This window comes from Anopheles darlingi, chromosome 3 (genome assembly GCF_943734745.1).
Source record: "Anopheles darlingi chromosome 3, idAnoDarlMG_H_01, whole genome shotgun sequence".
NCBI lineage: Eukaryota > Metazoa > Arthropoda > Insecta > Diptera > Culicidae > Anopheles > Anopheles darlingi.
The window spans coordinates 58,733,351-58,752,670 of NC_064875.1; the positions used below are offsets into that span (position 1 = coordinate 58,733,351).

At 48.7% G+C, this 19,320-nt stretch overlaps 2 protein-coding genes across 8 annotated transcripts in view; both read left to right on the top strand.

Moving 5' to 3' along the window:
• The window catches only part of LOC125957887 (neurocalcin homolog), a 99,998-nt gene that overhangs the window by 12,330 nt on the left and 68,348 nt on the right, over positions 1–19,320 (top strand). The gene's annotated exons all lie outside the window — the stretch shown is intronic.
• Positions 1–19,320, top strand: part of LOC125957885 (neuronal calcium sensor 2) — a 72,166-nt gene that overhangs the window by 6,957 nt on the left and 45,889 nt on the right. The window contains exon 1 of one of the 7 annotated variants that reach the window (XM_049690910.1): positions 13,907–14,329. The exons of 1 other annotated variant lie outside the window; for it this stretch is intronic. The gene's annotated coding sequence lies outside the window, so the exon portion shown is untranslated. Of the gene's footprint in view, positions 1–13,906; positions 14,330–14,878; positions 15,200–15,278; positions 15,330–19,320 lie in introns of those variants that run through there. 5 more of the 7 variants (XM_049690904.1, XM_049690908.1, XM_049690905.1 and 2 more) reach the window with 5 other exon arrangements.

Here is a 19,320-nt window from a genome sequence, read left to right on the forward strand (position 1 = left end):
CGCTTCGCTTTGTTCTCTAGTCGCGGCGTGGTGGATTGCGGTATGCAAATCCTTGTCAACATCCATTCCATCGTCTGACGACACAAGACGATGGTGTTCTGGTTCGGTTCAGGGGTTTTTCTTCTGCTTTTCTCGATGCCCTTTTGGGCTGAGCTTTGATTAAGTTTTCATGCAGTTTCTATGCTCACGAGATCGGTAGATTGAAGTGTGAAGCGGCGGATATTGGATAGAGTTTTCCGTTTTCTTCCCTCCCCAAAAATGAATCAGACGCGAGTAAACTGACTCCTCAAGAACTGCATCTCGCACGTTGCGCCTTCATCTGATCTGGATTAAGCGGCAAGAACTACTCGCTACCCGAAAAGGTGTGATGCATAATCACGAGAAGAGCATAATCTTTTCTCTCCGGCGCTTTTCTTTTCGCGTAAAGTTGCTCCGAGGAGCGAACGATCCTTCATCCTTGGGAAAACGCAAACCACATTAACCGCTCTACGCTTCGTCGTCGAGCATTCAACATAGTTTGGTTGTTGGCTGTTGCAGCCACGAGCTTCCAACAGACTTGCACAAGGATGCGAACCACAGAGTGCCAACTCAATTAGTGTTCTTTTCGAGAGCCGTTTTGCAACATTTTTTGTGGTAAGATTAATCGAGCGCAAACCTTCGGAGTAGCGCCTTCATCCGGTTTATGTCTATTGAAGGAACGATATCTTCAGATAGACGATAGGAAATCGAAAGCGTACAGTGCTGGCCGACGAGTCTCTGCTAATCATTGCTAATGCATTTTGTCTCGCGCGGGGCTCTGTGATTGATGGTCACGGCTCTATGTTTAGAAGGAATCGCTTCCACGCTGTTCGTTTGCTGCTCTCATGCTAATTGTGGATGGAATTTCTTAATAATTCCCGTTTGCAGCGAGCATATGCTTTGCGTCTGATTCTGACTGACGGATCGGATGGAGTGTCTCCGATAGTGTTTGGTGTGAATATTTGCTTTGTTTAAAAAAATACTTTCGAGAACCGTCTGGTGGTCGATTCTGGGGTCTCAGAACTTGAATTGTGTTTCCTCCGCTGCAATGCTTCTATTTAGTTCCAGTGCAGTGCAAGGGTAAAGTAAGCCATCCTTACACAATGGCATGTGTGTGTGTTGTGTATGGATCAACATCACGCGCTCTGTGTGCTTTCAAGCGCAAAGCGATGGCTTTAGTTCTCTTCGTTTGCTAAAATCACGGGCAATGAAATGGCCGGCCGGCATACGGTGCTTAGTGGCGCTTTGTTTTCCCCAGGCAAACCGTTGCTCATCCTTTCTCCCCTTTCTCCGTGGTAGCCTCGAGGTAGCTCGGAAATCCTTCTCACGAATCCATCCTCACACAATCCGCCGTTCGCTGAGCGAGCGCCACCATATCCCCTGGCCATAAGCAATGATGGAAGCGCGACTGTCACGCGAACAAAATGTTTCATTCTCGCCTGCCCGCGTCGCCTGCTCCCTGTGGACCCCAATAATCCCGGGACACGGGACGCTTCTGTGACCGTGTGCTTTCCTCTCTGTGGTATTTCCTGGAGGATCATCATCCATTCGCTGGTTTTGTGGACTGGTTTGTGGACTGTCGTGAGCAATTATATCACTCGTGCGTTCTGCTAAGCCTTTCGAATGCATTCCAGCCAACGATTCCCCGCTGAAAGGGCAAACTCCTCGGCTCGCGACCCAGGATGAATGGGTGTCGACACTAGACGCAAAGGGCGCACAGTCCTCGAAGGTGCCCCCGGGGGGCGGGGGGGCCACATAGTGCCTCATCGCGAATGAATTTTTAAGTGAGTAATTTAGAAGTGAGACGCCAGAGGGAGCACCTTAGCGCCACTGTAGCCAGTCAGCAGCCAGCAGTCAGCAGTCGTCGTTGTCGTCGTCGTTGAAGTGCTTAGTAGTTTGTTTTCTGACGGCTTCATTTGGGTCACGTAAGTGTTGTGCTCCAAAAACGGTGGCATCACGTGAGTCTTTTCTCTCGTTTTGATGCATTTTTCATTCCACGACTGTATTCAATTACCGGTCGAGCTGGAGTCATAACTATTCAACTTTTCTCGAGGGCTTTTGAGGAAGGTCTGGTTCAAGTGGACCATGAAATGAGTGTTTTACCTTCCTGCCTCTTGCTCTCGCTATCTCTCTTTTTCGTGGAATGTGAAGAAGAGCTGCTTTCAGTCGATATCTGTTCCGCATCTGCCATCAATGTGTAAGGGTGCGAACACCACTGCCAGCCACTCGAGAATCGTGGCACTGTTTAAAGAATGATTGCGAATTGAATAAATGGGAAATTGCGGATGATGCCGCTGATGTTACCACTTCAATAGCGCCACCCCACCGCCTTTCGCCACACATAAATCAAGTGTTAGTAGCTACTACAAGCCTTGGTGTGGACCCATTAACACATTTGGTAGCATTCGATGATTTGTGGGACCGGCGCTCGCCGGTTTGCTGTTTTGCATAATGTGCATACTGCGCTTAGCGCGTTTAGCGCCAATTCGATTCCCTCTTGTGCTACAGATTAGGACCACCACTTCACCTTCACCTCGTCCTTCGGTGTCCTTGTCTCGGCGCAAACCAATAAATTATGTTGCTTGCAGGAATGCACTTGCGCCGAATGCTCGCCGAAAATGGCCACATCGTGATGGGGGATGCTCGATGTTGTTAGAGGCAGTGCCCGGCTCTCGCCCACTTACGCGATGTCGATAATCGACGCTTTCGGCGCTGGCAAAGCCAATCCCCGGGGCCTTCTGTTTCTGTATTCTGTCTTGCAGCGTAACGTCCGTTCTGTGTTGACAAGTTGTCTGACCATTCGACGGTTGTTGGCTTTTGGGGGCTGGTTTTGGTATAAATAGACGAGAGCAATTTGTAATTATTTGGCCGCAAACAGATTGTGGTCGACTGCTCGAGCACCTTTCTCTGGCAAACAATCGATTCTCGGAGGATGCTTCCATTGTTCGTATTGCTACACTGTGGTGTTGCGTCTGGTCGGGGTTCTACGTGAGCTACTCACTATATTCGCCTTCTCTCTCTGTCTTTCTCTCCCTTATTTCTAATCACACACACACACATACAATCATTCTTTGTCCTGCCCTAATACCCCCCCCGGACACATCCCTTATCCTCCCTGTTTTACCAGTAATGGAAATTGCCGAAATGATGAATCGCCTCAAACAATGCCTCACCAAGCCTTTCCTCTTCTTTGGGGCCCTGTATCCTGTATCCTACCGCACATAGCCAGCTCTCTCTCTCTCTCTCTCTCTCTCTCTCTCTCTCTCTCTCGCACACAAACACAGAGAGTGTAACGTGAGACGACCTTGGAAGCTGAGTACCATGTGCGCGATTAGTACCATTAGGGGCGCGCTGAGCATGATGTATCGAGACGCGTGTGGGAAAAGGAGGTTGGTTGGCCAAAATTTATCCCCATTACGTGCGCTATCTGTGCGACGACGACGCCACAGCATTGCATTGCATTAGGAGTCGCATTTGGCTCATTAATTGCTTACACCAACGACGACGACGACGACGACGACGACATCGACAACTTCAACGGTTGTACTTCCGATTCATCATCATTCTTCGCACCGAATGGTGGATTTTATTGAAGTTTCTTCACTCTGCACATTCCCATGCTAGGAGACCGTCTATCGGATACAAGCGGGTACATGCGATACGAGCGCAATCGCAACACTTTCTCTTTCTCTCTATCACATTCGCACACACACACGCACACCCAGTGAACGCTTACAATTGCGGGGTGAGGCAATAACATTAGTTTTATGGTGCGACCCCAGGTCCTCCGTCGATACTCCATGACGTGTGTGTATGCGCGAGCGTGAACGATGGTTGAATCAGTCACCGATAACCGCAAATCGTGACGTTATTTTTAGTGCGGCCCGCGTACCAAATGGCGTGGTGTACAAAGTGGTGAGATGTACAGAGAGGAAGGGAACTCTTCTTGGCTATCCTTAGCGTGGATATAAATAAGTATTCCGCATACGGCGAATGCATGCTTGCCGGCCAGACACCGGGCGTAATCACGGCGCTAAACAGCAGATCGGAAACGGAATCCAATCCCCACTCTTTGGCTGAGGGTTTCGTGGAATTTTCACTTTTTCTCCCTTTTTCCGGACGAATGGCATAGTAATCTGAGGATTGGAATCGGATTCTTACTCATGCTGGTCATCCTGTACTTGATAAACATAAAAGGTGATAACAAAATATTTAAAAACATCGGAAAAAGGTTTTTAAAATGACGGCCAATTGTGGAGAAATAGTGAAGAATTATTGAAAAACTATGGGAAATAGATAAACATGAAAGCAGCAGCAAAACTAATACAAAAGAATTGAAAATAGTATGAAGAAATATTGAAGAAATGAAACAAAAACAACATCTCGAAAGGAGAATCGCACAGAGGAATCCTAAAAAAGCAAGTAGCAACGTAAATGAAACAACGATAAATGAGGCAACGAACGCATGAGCCAAACAAACAATAATTTCGTGCACATGCATACGATAAGCAATCAGCATATTATACATTGGTGGGATTATAGTGTGAGGTCAGTGACTGAATCATCACCGGCAATAGGTCACGCCACCGCTACAAAGCACAACAAGTCCATTCCAACTCCAGTGGGAGTGTTTCGCTCCTCGCAACCCCCTCGCAGCTTCCACATCGTGATCGCGACGATCTTTTCTCGAACTCATCGCAAATGCATTCGCTCGGGATCGGCTCGGTCAGGTGCAATAGTGGCAACTCGCTCGCTGCAAACGAAAATAACTTTCTTTCCCATTCTTTTGCATTCTTATGCACCAACCACGAGTCGAAGAAATTGGCCTATCGACACCGAGAGCGCACCGATGAGAGGAAGAGGGGGTGCATGCGTCAGTCAGTTGGTGTATTTTTAGTTTTCGTTTCTTCGAAAGAAAACTATCAGTAACTCGCGTGCTGATTGTCCCAGCCGCAGTTTTTTTTTGCTCGTAATCGATGATTCAGGGCACGGCATTCTCCCCGCCTCTACTCTATTCCCTATGATCCGGCTCCGGGACTTTGTGATCCGAACTTTGTGACTATTCGACTCGCGAGAGGGACGCGTGACTCCAAAACAGTCTGACGCATATGGACGCTACAAAACAGTGCGTACCGCGGGGTATAATCGCTAACAATGATAACAATTAACTGGATAGTAAACAGTTCCCAAACCGCCACCACCACCGAGCTCACCGTGCGTCATTCGTCTCGGCCACATGCGTCTGTGCACCCGCTTGTAACTGTACCGCGACCGTAGAGAAGTAGTGTTATCCCATGAAGTAAACGGCCTTTTTTCCAGCTCCAGTTTCCATTTCATAGTTCCAAGAAGTGTGGCGCTCCCGGGGGATAGTCTCGTTTCGATGGTTTCTTTCAGTTTGGTGAAAAAGAATAATTTATTTATCGTTTACTACAGTAGACGTACAACAAGCTATAAGGGAGATCAGTAGAGATCAGTTGTTTCTTCACCATTTTCACTATCGGTCGGTGACGCCACCAATCCAAACGCCCGCCGGCCTTGTCGCCCTAATTGCTATCGGTGGTCGCCGTTGTTTGCATAAAGCAACAGCTGCAGCAGCAGCATCATCAGCAGTAGATAGCGACAGTTAGTGGTGTGTGCGGGTGTGTGGCGTAAGCAATGGTAACAATCGCCGACCCGCGATGACATTGCCTTAGAAAAGAGAAGCAATATACAGGAAGTTTAATTTTTTGTCGAATATACTTTTAGAATCTTCCTTGGGCCACTACTCTACAATAAGTATTTCGTTACCAGATTTCGTTGCTTCCAAAATGCCATCCGATCGAACGTGATCCGGTTGCCCTTATGATGAGGCTTATGGAGGATGCCGATCATGATGATGATGATGATGATGATGTCGATGATGATATAGCGACCGTATAGAAGTTTATCCGGGTCTCTATTATGGTCTCTCTCGGATTAATGATTTGTTGCGCGTTTCGTTGACCTATCCATGGCGGAGAGCGGATAGAACGTGAGAGTCCACTATCCAGATGAAGGGACGGGGGGTAGTCACTCGCTAATCGGATAATTAATGGTAGGTCCGGCACGCCACCGCCGGCTACAAAGTGGACAATCAATCGGAAGCGGAGTCACAGGAGAGGAGGTGCTGAGTGTGAGATTACTGAACACTACCCCGCATTTCCTTACCCCTCTACTCACACACACACTCTCTCTTTCTCTCATAACCGGGACGTGTGCTAGTCACGCTAGGATCGCGATTGGTTTCGCCTTTAAACTACTCATCACTTTCCGTATCGTATCGCAGCATTAACTCTGTACGTGTGTGTGTGCCGCGTCGCGTTATCTAATCGCGTTAATCCCCACATTGGCGATGGCGTGCCAACCTTCGCCTCTCTTTTAATCCCCCCCTTTCCTCCCCTTGAAGGTATTTGTTCTACTCGAATACCGGCCACGATCAATGATTAAATTCATCTCGACGGCCGGCGGTTGCTTTCTGGATGATGATGTATTGGGCTGACTTCCAGGGAGGGTGGTGGAGGTGGGGATGAACCTAACCTCACATCTCGTACATCATTCGGTCGCTAACAATCGCTAATATACGGCGTCGTCGGCTGAAGGTCGCTCGAAGACCGTTTCGTAGAAATGGACTCGCCGGCTACTACATAGCACGATGTGTTGGGCATCACGTGATGAGATGAAGGAGGAGGAGAAGGAGGAATGCTGCTGCTGGGGCTGCTGCCGGTTTGATATTTGGAAAATGGCAAATGCATGTCTGTCTCTCGCTCTCCTCCCCGACTCCACTGTGTGTGTGTAAGCCCTTTGGGATACAACAGCTTTTTTCCTGCCCGGAGAAGTACCTTTAGAGTACCTGGAACACAGACCACCAACAACAACGCGAAGCGAGGGCACTCGTACGAGTCTCTATTCCCCCGCGTGGAGCTGGAGATACACCGTTGCTCATCATCGTGGAGTGGCGAGTTGTTGGGCCACGTTTCTAGATGACATTTAACACGCCCGGTTTTGTGGCTCCAGGGCTGTGGTACGTAACTGGTCTGAGGTCAAAACGAATGTGTGGTTGTGACCAACATTAATGGCGGATTCATTTATTTGAAATCGAACTCTTAAGTGAAGGGTGAGCAAAGGACGCTTTTGTGGTTGTTGACATCACTCCACTCTCTAAATCGCTAATTGTTCATTGCTGTAGAAAGTGATAATCGTATTGGCGCATCGAATGCAGCGAAGCAGATTACTAAACAGTCAATTGGACTCCTTGTCGATGGCCAATCAAAAATCAAATAGTGGAGCTTTCGACGTCTAGTCTGAAGGAATACAAATAGCCACAATGGTAGCCGGACAATCGGGAATGGGTCGATCATAACCATAACCACACCTTCCCAAATGGCTGTGGTGCTGTGGAAATGTCTGGAACGTGTCGACGACGACGACGACGACAACGAGGAGCTGAATCGCGTCACTTCATTGTCACATTTTATTGGTCTCTACGATTCGTGCTCTGCTCCCTATCGTCCACATGACGTGCGTGCGTTTGCGTATGATTGAGGAGCAGCAGAAAGGTGTCGTTGCGTTGCATGACCGCTATGCTGCCACCATCATCACCGGGTAGAAGGGAGGGAGAAGAATATTTGTGAATTCAGCTCGTGGTCGGTTCGGTGGTATGGTCAACCTCAACAGTTCTCTCTCTCTCTTTCTCACTTGCTCTCTGCAATGAAATGCACATTCCATAAGACAATGAAAGTCGCATGAAAGGCTCGAGAGTGACGCAATAAACGCACGTTCCCAGAATTCGTATGCAACTCGTCGTCGTCGTCGTCGTCGTCGTTTGCGCCGTCGTTTCGAATTCGAACCACTCGAACCACTCCAAGTGCCATCCAACGCACCAGCAGCAGCACCGGTAGTGGCCTGGATAGGTCAGACGATGTGCCAACAGCCATCCTTTCGCAGGATGAACTCCACGTACCATTTGCTGCTCCTCGACCTCCACGTTCCGCATCCAGTCTAGTGGATAGTCAATTAGGATTTTCGAGTATCTAACAGCAACAGCGTCATCCCCGTGTGCCGTACACGATGTGGTGGATGCAGATGGTCACGACGAGGGTTTCGTCGGTCGGTTTGGACTGGATCAATCGCCCGCCAGCTGCCAATTGCTTCCAATAACTGGATTAGTATTTCGATTACAACAGTGCTCTATATACCGTACGTCGGTGTCGGTGGCGTGGCCGCGGGCTTTCGGTGATCAGAAGGGTAATATTTCGATGATACGACGCTGCGTTCTGCTCCCCGTTAAAGTGTCTCATGTGGAGGACAATCAAAAGTCGTGATTTCCGTTTTTGTCGTCGACAATCCGCCTTCAACTGTCAACATTGGACGGTTGATTCCAGGAAGAATGTGCACAATCCGTCGTCGCATGGTGAATAGGTTTTAGGATAGGAGGTTAGAACTTGACAGGAATAGAGATGGTCGGGAGGTGACTATTGGGTATTCAGATTGAATGGTAGTTGAAATTAACCCAAAATAACCTCGAAGTACTTCACAATAACTGGTGCTCAAGTGTAGCAATCTTGATACACTGCACGATTGATAAGGGAGTAAGCTTTTTAACGATAACCACTATTACGCATCGTATTTCAGCTAGCAAAGCAAAGCAGCTAGTAGTTCAAAGGTCACAGCGCACAATTCAGTCCAGTAATTGTTCTCCATTCTCTCCCCGCGCGCGGTGGTTATGGCGCGAAGTGGAAGCGCATCAAATTACTTCCTTCCTGGTTTCCAGCGCTTCGCCCTTTTCACCTTCGCCTGTTTCCCCTGTTCTGGCTGTCGCCATTATCCTTGAAAACTTTCCTAATCCCCCCCGTTTTGCTCTCCGGATCGTGGGCGCACTTCACCCAAAAGGGAGAAACCCACCGTTAAACACGCGTCCTTGATTGTTAAAACCCTGGACACCACACCACCAAGCACCAACGGCAACACGCACTCTACACTGGCCTCCCCTCGGGGTCTGTTTGCTGTTGTTTCCTTCTCTGGCACCGTGTCCTGCCCTGCAGCCAATCACGTCGCGGCGCAAGGGCGTCAGTAGTAGTAGTGCCCTGATTACAAAGCCGCTAGCGGCCAGCCGTTAGTCGCCTACCCGTCAGCAGTCAGCCAACGGTGGAATGCTAATTAGCGAACCTTCCGCGCCGCCTTCCTTGGCCCACCGACCAACCGACCGACCGAAGGATTACGACTGAAGAAGGACAGCATTTTTGATTTTTACAACCACCGAAAGATTGAGTGATCATCATGGTGTGGTGGTCGCGGGCTGGCGTTTTTTTTCTACTCCCCAACCCCAGCCCCCAGAAAAGGGCTTTCTCCAGTTGACTAATTTGGGGTAATTCGTGTCTTCTTCTTAAGGCGGTTAAGGCTAGCGTGTCAGGCTGTCGTTTGAAGAGCGCGACGTGAGAATGGGAGAGTGTGAGAGCCACGCGCGTGTAAGGGTTTACCAGACCAGACCAGACCACCCGACCCGACGTACCGACTTCCAACTTGTCGTCGGCGTGCCCTGTCGTGTACAATTTGACGAATTTTGTGTCACATTGTGGTCTGTTGCAGGGGTCGGGGTTTGGGATAAGCACCGACGCTGGTATGATTTATGTGCAAAAGGAGTTTCGATGGCAATGGCTTGTTGTGGAGTGTGGAGTGGAGAGAGAGATAGTTAAGTCCCCTTCTTTCAGCTCTTTTCACAGAGGCTCTCTACACAGATGATGGATGTTTCGGTTTTGGCTTTGCGGGGTTGAATGGAGCGCGCGCGATTTATAGAAGAAGTTCGTCTCCAGCTGCCAACCGCCGGCACGTGCCGTGCTACCATTCTATCGACGGCAATAGTCGGGAATTGTTCATTTAAAGTAGTAATAACTCGATTTATTAGCTTTGCGTACACGAGGCGCGCACGCGGCAGCGTGTCTTCTCCCGTTGATTCCACTTATCCAGCGCCGGCGTTCCAGTCGTCGGTGGGATTTGACGTAGTTCGAGTTCGAAGTCGATGCTCTATTCTGTTACTGCTACTGCCGCTTGGATTGTACTTATCGGAATCTCCGCTCAGTGGAAATATGCTTCTCAGGATGGGACCCCAGCTTTTGTGAGTCGATCGTGTGCTTCGAAGCTGTCGGAAAGCTAGCTTATTTGCTCAACTGTGTTGTGGCTTGCGGCGGTGGGGGTCGTCTTCTAAACTACCACTACCATTAACAGAGGAGACACGACGATGGTTGGATGGGGTTGGATCCGGCAAACCGCAATTCGACGAAACCGCATTCGTACTTGCGCGTACTTTTGGTGGCGCCGTTTCGATGGCTCAGAGCTGGGTGGCGGGGTGCAAGGTCAATCAAAAAGCGCTGAATTTGACAGACGAAATCGCTCGTCTTGAAAATAGGAATAGGGCGGGAGGGAAAACCCTCTTTTAGCGCTTCTAATCCTTCAAACAAATTTGCGAGGTTTTCCGATTCCGATTATCTATTCTTCCTGAGGAATGATTACGTCCACATTTTCTGTCGCTTCGGCGATTTGGCGATCCGTGCGGTGTATGCATCATTTATCATGTCCGATGGTGATAGCAGCACGGCGAAGAGCGAATAATAGATAAGATTCGCAAATGACGGTTGGTTCGGTTTTTGACAGTTTTTCTGTGCGAACCTTGACGCGTTGTTTTCAATGGTTTTAATCATTCAGTGAGTATCTCGCTGCTGCCGCTGCTGCTGTAACATAACCACGAAAGTCTGTTACTTGTGGATAACGCGAGAGGATGTAGATTGATCCAAGAGACAGAGAAAGAGAGAGATTGGTTGGTTGAAATGATATGTAGACGGTCTACTATTCGGTTGATCATCATCGCGATATCCTGTCTAACAATCTCTCCTTGCGGCAAAGTAATCCTTTCATATTGTCCTTCGATTGCTCAATACACCGATCAGTCCATTGTGAGTTGTTTGTCGCGCCATGGTACATGATGGTCGTGGCGCAGCATTAAAATCCGTCCCAATGACATCACTTGGCACACATCGAGGACCGGCAGCACTTTGGGAATCGGTTCGGTTTCGGTTTTTGGTGGCCGTAGTCATCAGCAGGGGCTCCTAGGGGCGGCCTGTGACACGCATCGCAATTAGGCGCTGCTCAGTTGCGTGTGTCGTGTGATTGTCGGCGATTGATGCGCCAAATCTGTACAAAACAGATTGACCCTTCCGTCGGTGAGCCGGTGGGGGCAACCTTCTTACTGTTATGCATACGAAATGAGCAATCGTTGTCGTCGCTGCGGTTATCGAAATCCATTACCGATGTTAGGTACTGATGGTGGTGGTGGTGCTGCTGCTGCTGCAACCATCATGGCAATGGTTGCACACCGTAGACCTTCCGTTGCTGCCTTCCTCACTGCATTGGCGACACCGATTGCTCACCGCGACCGCGATGACATCACGCGCATTTGACCGCAGAGCACCGCAGGGGAGCTGTCGCCATCGTGGCGATTCATGGCGGCTCAACAACAACAAGCTAGAGGAGAATGGTCCCCCCGGAGAGGAAACAGTTCTAGCTATTATCCGGTTACGGTTTTGTGGTACTAATGTGTGTATTTGTGTGTCCTTGTCCTTAATTGTCCTTGATTTTACGTCGGAATATCTCAAGAAGCTACTCCTATTTATGCCTTCTCCTCAAGGGGCTAAGGCATTTAATTTTTCTTTTTCCACTTTTAACATTTTTTCGTTAATGTTTATCCTTTCAAGAGTATTGTGTGAAATTTTCGGATCAATCGAAGCAAACCTGACAAAGATATTGATTTTTAAAAACCGTGCTTCATGCATTACTCAATGCATGTTACTTTGAAGTGTTAAAACAATCTCTAAAATTTGGTTTTTGATGCTTAATGGTACAAAGCTTATCGCTTTTTCAACGTCAGAATGCTACCAAGAAACGAAAAATTGAAATTTTCTCTAAAACTCGAGTGGGCTACCTGGATAAACATATAATGTAACATAAGAATATTGATTTGCATCGTAAAAAACAGATTTTTGCAGACTCGACTTTCCAAATTGGATGCCGTTAGCGTCTTCAAATCATCCACTAAATATAATCAAATATTCTTGAAAAGTTGTAGTTCAATATACAATTTTGAAACAAAAATTTTCAAAAAGAAGCCTCGAATTAACCTTAAAATTAATTAACCAATTCCCTTACGTTGTATCGGTACTGATGTGTTCTCTTCTCTTTTGCAGGTAAGCTTCACGCCTAAGACTAACGTCATGCTGTGCCACGGTGCCATCCAATCCCGGGATGGATTTCGGGTAAATATGCTTCTCCTTTTTGAATTGCTTTAATGACCACAACATGGCCGATTGCCGAGACATCTGCTGGCAGCAGAATAGTCCAACGATCGTCGCAGAACTGGTGGGTAGTTAGTTGGTGGTGCTAGATGATTATGGCCGTCATTACTATGACCGTCGGCCAATTGTAATGGACCAACATTACTTCGGGTTTTTGAAGTGTAAATTGCTTACTGGTTCGATTCGATTCGCGCGCAATCCACGTAATAGAACCAATCTGTCGTCATCGCAGACGGGCACTCACACTGGTGTGTGACGTACGTACACGTCACATTACAGTTTCGGTCCTTGCGTTGACCATTTTGTGTACGTTAATAAAATTACTACCAACCGTTGGGGCGATCCCGGCCCTCTGTCCAGCCCCTGGAGACATATTACAAAAGTTTTGAAATATCTCAGCCCCGTTTCCTGGGGACGCACGGGGACGTCCTTGCCAATAATTGTCCGAATATGTGGAGGGGAGTGGAGTGGGTGGCCGTGGACCAGGACGACTCATTATGCGAAGCTGAATGTTCTACCGCTTGGGGAGGACAGAACATGGATCCTGCTTCGTGGAGTGGGAGATGTAGGAGTGTTGCTGCATTGTGCTCCTCCCCTTTCTCTTTCCTCCACAAATTACATATAATTATCTCTGTGTGAATTGGCCATTCTTTCTGGAATATGCATGGGAGGGGCAACAACTAACCGATGTGGAAATCCCGGAAGAACTTTCTCGCTGGTGCCATGAGGATTTTGTTTAGTGTCTGTCTATGTGCATGTGTGTTTGTGTGTGCGTGATTTGTGCTTTAATGAAATTCTAACTACCTATTACACGAGATTGTTTTGCTTCACATATAGCGCTCCAGCAATATATGTAGTCGATTGGAACGCTAGGTGGAGATAGCAACGATCTTTGTGCTTATGTTGTTCCAAAGAGGAGGAGAATGTTTAAGTTTCTTTTTATAAACAGTCATTTCTACATTTTCTACTAATAGGATTGCTTTTAATGCTTTTTAAACTCTACAACTCTGCAGACTTAATATGTAAAGCCTGGTTTTCGTCGCAATTGTTTAAAAAATAACAAATGCCATATTCATCTACACTACATAGCATTTTAGAATAATTTTAGATGAAATTTCCCAAACTGTATTGTAAGTTTATGGAGCTACTTTTTTTAAACCTACGACCACGGAGCACATAACCATAACCCGGAATAACCAACACTTCCCAACGCTCGAAATGCTTGAAATCAAATAGGTGCTTAATTGTAATAATTAAATTTACTTATTCCACTTCTGCACCACCATAGCTTCTACACTAAACTTTTTCCCTAGAGTACCTCCATTTTAACGACCTACCATACATACTAAAGCCGAAGCAGCTCAAAGAAGGAAAAAAGCCCTGGGTAAAAAGCCTTTTTCTCGTGGGGATTTCCCTCAAAAAACGAGCTTTCGACGAAATCCTTTTTGAAGCTTTCGCCTTACCAAAGTTACACCACGAAATGTCTACCTGTCTGCTCCTCATGAGCACCACGCAGAAACTTTCAGGATCCGGAAAGGACATTTCGACAGAGCGTGACGGCGTGACGACGCGTGCGCCGAACTCTCTCACTACTAACAAGAATCGAGCTCTAACGCTAGAGTCAAGAGAAACGCATGCATGTCTGGGTAATATTATCCCTTCCATCATCATCCCCGCGTTTGCTCGCCGTTTCTCCAAGGGCATGTGAGCTTTTCCTGTTCACCCGAGAGAGACACAGAGAGAGAGAGAGAGAGAGTTTCAATACGCCTTCCAGCAAGGCTACCAGTGCTGGCGTGTGGTGTGTGTTGTTAGTAGTTCGCCTAGTGCCATTGGTATCGTACGTGGTGTGTCGTTCAAGTGGTGGTCGTTGTGTCGTCCGTAGAGCCAGTGCGCCATCATTTCCATCGAGTACGCGAGCTACCCTTTTCCGTGGATTATTACCGGCGTCGGGGGTGAGGAATCAATCCGCAAAGCGATTCGACATCCTTCGACTTCCACCAACCAGGGACCAACATTCTTTTCGTTTCGGTGCCTCGCTCTAGGACGCTTCACACTGGAGGCAATGTGTGTGTTTGTGTGTGTATTTGTGTGTATGAGATCCATTTCACTTGTCCGAAAGCTCCGCCTGAATCCTGACCATTCTGACTCGTCGTCGCCGAAAGCTTCACCACGACCTTTACATTGTCCCTCTTCCCTATTATCTTACCGTCCACCATTGTTGTTGTGTGCTTTGTGCTGAGAACTCTGCGAGGCGAGTCTCGGAGAATACTGGATGAACAACCGGGAGCTTTCGTTCCGTTGAACATCTCCCTCCATCGGTGTGTTTATGGTTGGTGGCTCGTTGGTCCCGGTTTTGCGAACCGGGAATCGGATCCACTTTCCATTCATTCTCGCTCTTGAAATAGTGCCTTCGCGCTGTCGGCAGTTCGCTCATGAACGCACTGGAGTACTCAGGTGAAAGCTCACACACAACGCAACGCAACGCACGCACGCTCGCTCGCTCTTTCTCTCTCTTTGCAATCGATAATGAAAGCTCCCTTTCCACCAGGTGAAGCATACCTTGCCCGCCTGCCTGTTCGGTACTCAAAAGACACGCGCACAGCAGATGAACACACCGAGCAACCGAACGGGCGAGCGAGCGAGCGAGCGTCGTGTGTCCAGCACACGCCACTGGTTGGTACGCACTTTATTTTTAGTCACTGAGGAGGTTTCACATCGTACGGAGCATCATCGCCGCCGTCGTCGTCGTCGTCGTCGTTGCGTCGTCGTCGCTGTGCTCTCTCTCTTTCACTCTCTCGCTCGCGAGTGCACACAAGTCTCTTGTTAGTAACCGCTACTACTCGGGTTGTCTGGCTGGCTGGCTAGCTGATTGGCCAAATTGTAGTTGTACGCGATCTGCTGGACCTGGAGTGAGGTTCTCGAGCGTGTCGCTGGTGGTGCTTCGTCCGGTGCGTGCGTACCGATCACACGATCGGGATCCTCGGAACGGATTGTGTTCCCCTGTTGTGTCCTTCCTTCCTGTAGTGCCAGACAGTGTGTTTGTGTGGTTGTGTGTGTTTTTATCATATTTGTAGTTAAGGAGCGAAGATGACAAAGAAAAAATCTCGAGGAGAAGGAGACTACGGGGCCGGTTTTCTAGTGAATGCGAAGCGAACGCGGAACGTGGTTCTTGTGTAAATCCGTCCTCTATGGTGGTGTTTCTGTGCTGTTGGAATTCTTTTTCCCTCCTGTCCTTGCGGTCCAATGGAGACGCTTGGTTTGAGGCGCTTAACGTTTGCGCTCAGCTCAGCTCAGCTCAGCATGCCCGGAGTGTGTCCTGATGCGATCCATTTAATTGACCGTTCCGTTAGGTTCATTCCGTCGTCACACAAATCACTTGCAATGCGATGGGATGCGGTGTAGGTGTGAAGATGGGGGGGGGGGGGAGGGTTCACTGGTGGCCACCAGGTTGTAATGAAACGTGCACGCCACCTTCGAACCTACTCCCCGGTAGACGTTCCCTCGTGTTGTTAGACAAACACAGAGTAAATAAATAACAGCTCACGGGTGTATCGTGTATCGCGCCTCTCTGATGGTGGTTGAACATCGATAAATATTTTATTATCCTGGCGTCCTGGCGTCCCCTGGCCGACGGGGAGCGCTTGCCACTGTCTGTACGTGTGTGTGTGTGTGTGTGTGCTGATGTTGTTAATTATCATTGGGCGTGATATGTTGTCGTTGTTGCTCGTTTGTGTGGCCATCGAATCCCCCTTTTAGCTTTTGCTAAAACCCCCCTCCTGCCAACATGCGAAGCAATGGGGCGGAAAATTAATGATTTTCCTCCCCTTCTGAGGCTTTTTGAGGGAGGGTGGTTGCTGCTGTTGCTATTGTTGTGGTTGTTGAGCCACAGGCCACAGGACGACATACAGAATGGGGATAGAACGCGAAAGAGCGAAAAGTAAAATAAAATTAAATCACTCTGCGTGTGTGCGCGCGTGCGTCTGTGTGTGTGCATGTAAATTGACCATTTGTTGACCGCCCTTCTTGTGTGTTCCCTGTGTTCCGATCTGGCCACACTAATGTACCTCTGCTGCGTGTTGCTGATTGCCCCCCCCGACCCGTCCCCAGACAGGGCGGCAATTTTTACTGCTTTTCAGCCACCGACCGGAACCTCACTGACCGTTCCGATCCGGGTTGTGTGTGTGTGTGTGTGTGCGTGTGTTAAGCACGCAAATGCCATGTTCCCTGGTGGCGCACGCAAAAATGGTTTTCCAAAATGGCTCAGGTTTGCCGCCCGCCCGGTGGTGCTGTTGTTCAAATCCCCATCAGCGGAGAAGCCAGGAGCAAGAGAGAGAGAGAGAGAGAGAGAGAGAGAGAGAGAGAGAGAGAGAGAGAGAGAGAGAGAGAGAGAGAGAGAGAGAGAGAGAGAGAGAGAGTCATGATGGCGGCCACGTTATTAATTGTTTAATCGATTATACCATATCCCTCATCGACGCCGGTTCCTTGATTGTGGCAGAGATCAGGTTCTCTTTCACTTCAAAAAATGTCCGCAAGAGAGAGATAGCGATAGAAGAGGGGTTGAAAGTAGGGGGGACTTACGAAATGGAAAGGATTCTTTGAAAACTTTTGCTAATCCCCGGGTTTTGTGAGCGTTTGCTGACAACAGATCAACAGCAGAACAGGTTCGAACTACACCGGGATTGCCCTTGACACCTGCACGGACGTTAACTCAATTACTACGAAACTAGCTCTCGATTGCGTTGTTGATCGTCACTCGAGGGAGGGAAGTTGTTGCTGTTGGCGCCTGATATCATCATCATCATCAATATGAGCCCCCAAAATGGCGCTATTGAAGCACCAGCCCTTTTTGGGGGGACTCTATTTGACAACTATAATCGGTTATCAGGGCTTATCACCGGGACCACGATGATGGTGGTCCACACGGTGCTGGGTGGTGATATAATGGCGGTTCAATAACCGGTCTAGCCGCCCGGTATCTGTATCTAAAGGTTTTTTTTCGGGGGTGTTGTTAACTGATCGATCCATCATACCCGCTAATCAGAGACGTACGTCTGTGGAGGAGGGCAGGAAATCATAAACGTTGCACATATGGTATCGCATTTCAGCATTACATTCACATACAAACGTAATGCAACCGGGGATTCCATTCCATTTCCCAGAATACAATCCGATCCGGGGTATCGATCTTTGGCCACCGGCAAAGCAACACAAAAGCCACTCATTACACAAATGCGAGATCCAGCTGTTTCCGTGTTTGATGTTTCGTGGAACACGTGGCCGCGCGCGCGGTGCTGTTTTGTTGATTGTAGTAGCAGCGCATTTTGTAGCGATGCACACGACCACCGTTCTCGCTCTCTCTCTCTCTCTCTCTCTCTGGTATGTGACCTTCGGACAAACCCGGCGTGATGTTTACACTGACTCTTCACCTCTTCACTCTCTGGGCTTCTCAGTGAAGTGACTCTTTCTTCAAAGGTAAAGTACCAGAACGAGCACAGGAGCACACTACCAAAGATCCAAAGGGACCACTAGAAGGCCCTCTAGGGGCGGGGAGCGACTTACGACTGTAAACTAACGAGATGCGGGCAATCAATCAACGCGATATGCGCGCTCTGGTAACCCTCCGATTACGATAGCTGCGGTTAGGTCCAAATGGTCGGCATTCGCCAAACCGGTCGAAGCTGCTAACGTCGATGTCGAGGTTGAAGTTCCGGATGCCGTGAAATTCTGGAACTGATTTGCATAAGGCAACTGTCAGTCGAAGTGAAGTGGTGGTGGTGGTGGTGGTGCTAATGAACTCTCTGAACCTTCTGCACCAGCAACTACCTCACTGCAAAGACCGCGATTGTACGCTAAAGGGAACGGACTTTGATGAACTACGAACCAGGTAAACCCAGGTGGTGGTGGTGGTCCCTGGTCCCTGGTGTCCCCTTGCCTTGTGCGCTATCAATTGACTTGGTTCGTTCGTTACGCTCGTTAGAGCCCCGCAGTTGGTTTGTGTGGCTGGTGTGCACCACGCACACGGCACGAATTCACTGGCTATCACTGGCTACCTCCCACCCATTCCGCAACCGGTGAGACCGTGAGAGACGGTGAGAAAAGTGCCCTCAATTAACCTGTACGGCCTGCCTGCCTGCCGTGCCATTGTCTGTACTGGGCAACGCACTAGCGCATCGCGATGCATCGAGAGATGATGCCGATGATAATGATGGTCGATGGTCGATGCTGAAAGCCACCCACACACACACTGATGGACAGAGCCCTTGACTGCACCGATGGCTGGGGTTAACTGTGGTAACCGGTTTTGCCTTTGGAGCACTGACTGACTGAGGCACAACGTTCCGATCTAGATCGTGGAGGTAGAATTTGCACTTAATGTAGTGCGTGCGAGCACGTGTCGACGTTGTTGGGACCGGGGATACTATTGGGCCCGCATCGCATCATCTGTTGATGACGTTCCCGTTCCTGGTGCGCTTCTATCTCATCCGTAGGGGCCCAGCATAGCTCTCTCTCTCTCTATCGGTGCCTTTTGAAGGTGAACCTTTTGAATGTTTTGAAGACCAGTAGCGGGTAGTATAGTAGTAGCTGTTGTTGTGCTGACTTGAATTGATGAAACCCTTGATTTTGATTCACCATTCCTCGGTTGAAAGATGAAAGGAAACCCAAACTCCAGCCCAGGACTAGAGCTTTACATTCGCTTGGAGCCAGCGCCTAGTACATCTAGCAGGCATTGGTTGGTTTGTCGCTTCCTCCCTTTTTTTTTTTGGTCTAGCTTTTTTCAGGGATCTAGATAGCGAGCACTACTGTACTCGGTCGCGGTCCATCTGTTTATCATATATCCAATGGTTTCTGATCCTTTCAGGCCTTCCATTCCTTCCTTGGCCACTTCGTAGTGCGGCCTAGTGGGCGCCCAATGGTCGGCCCTTCATTCGGTCACTGCGGAACC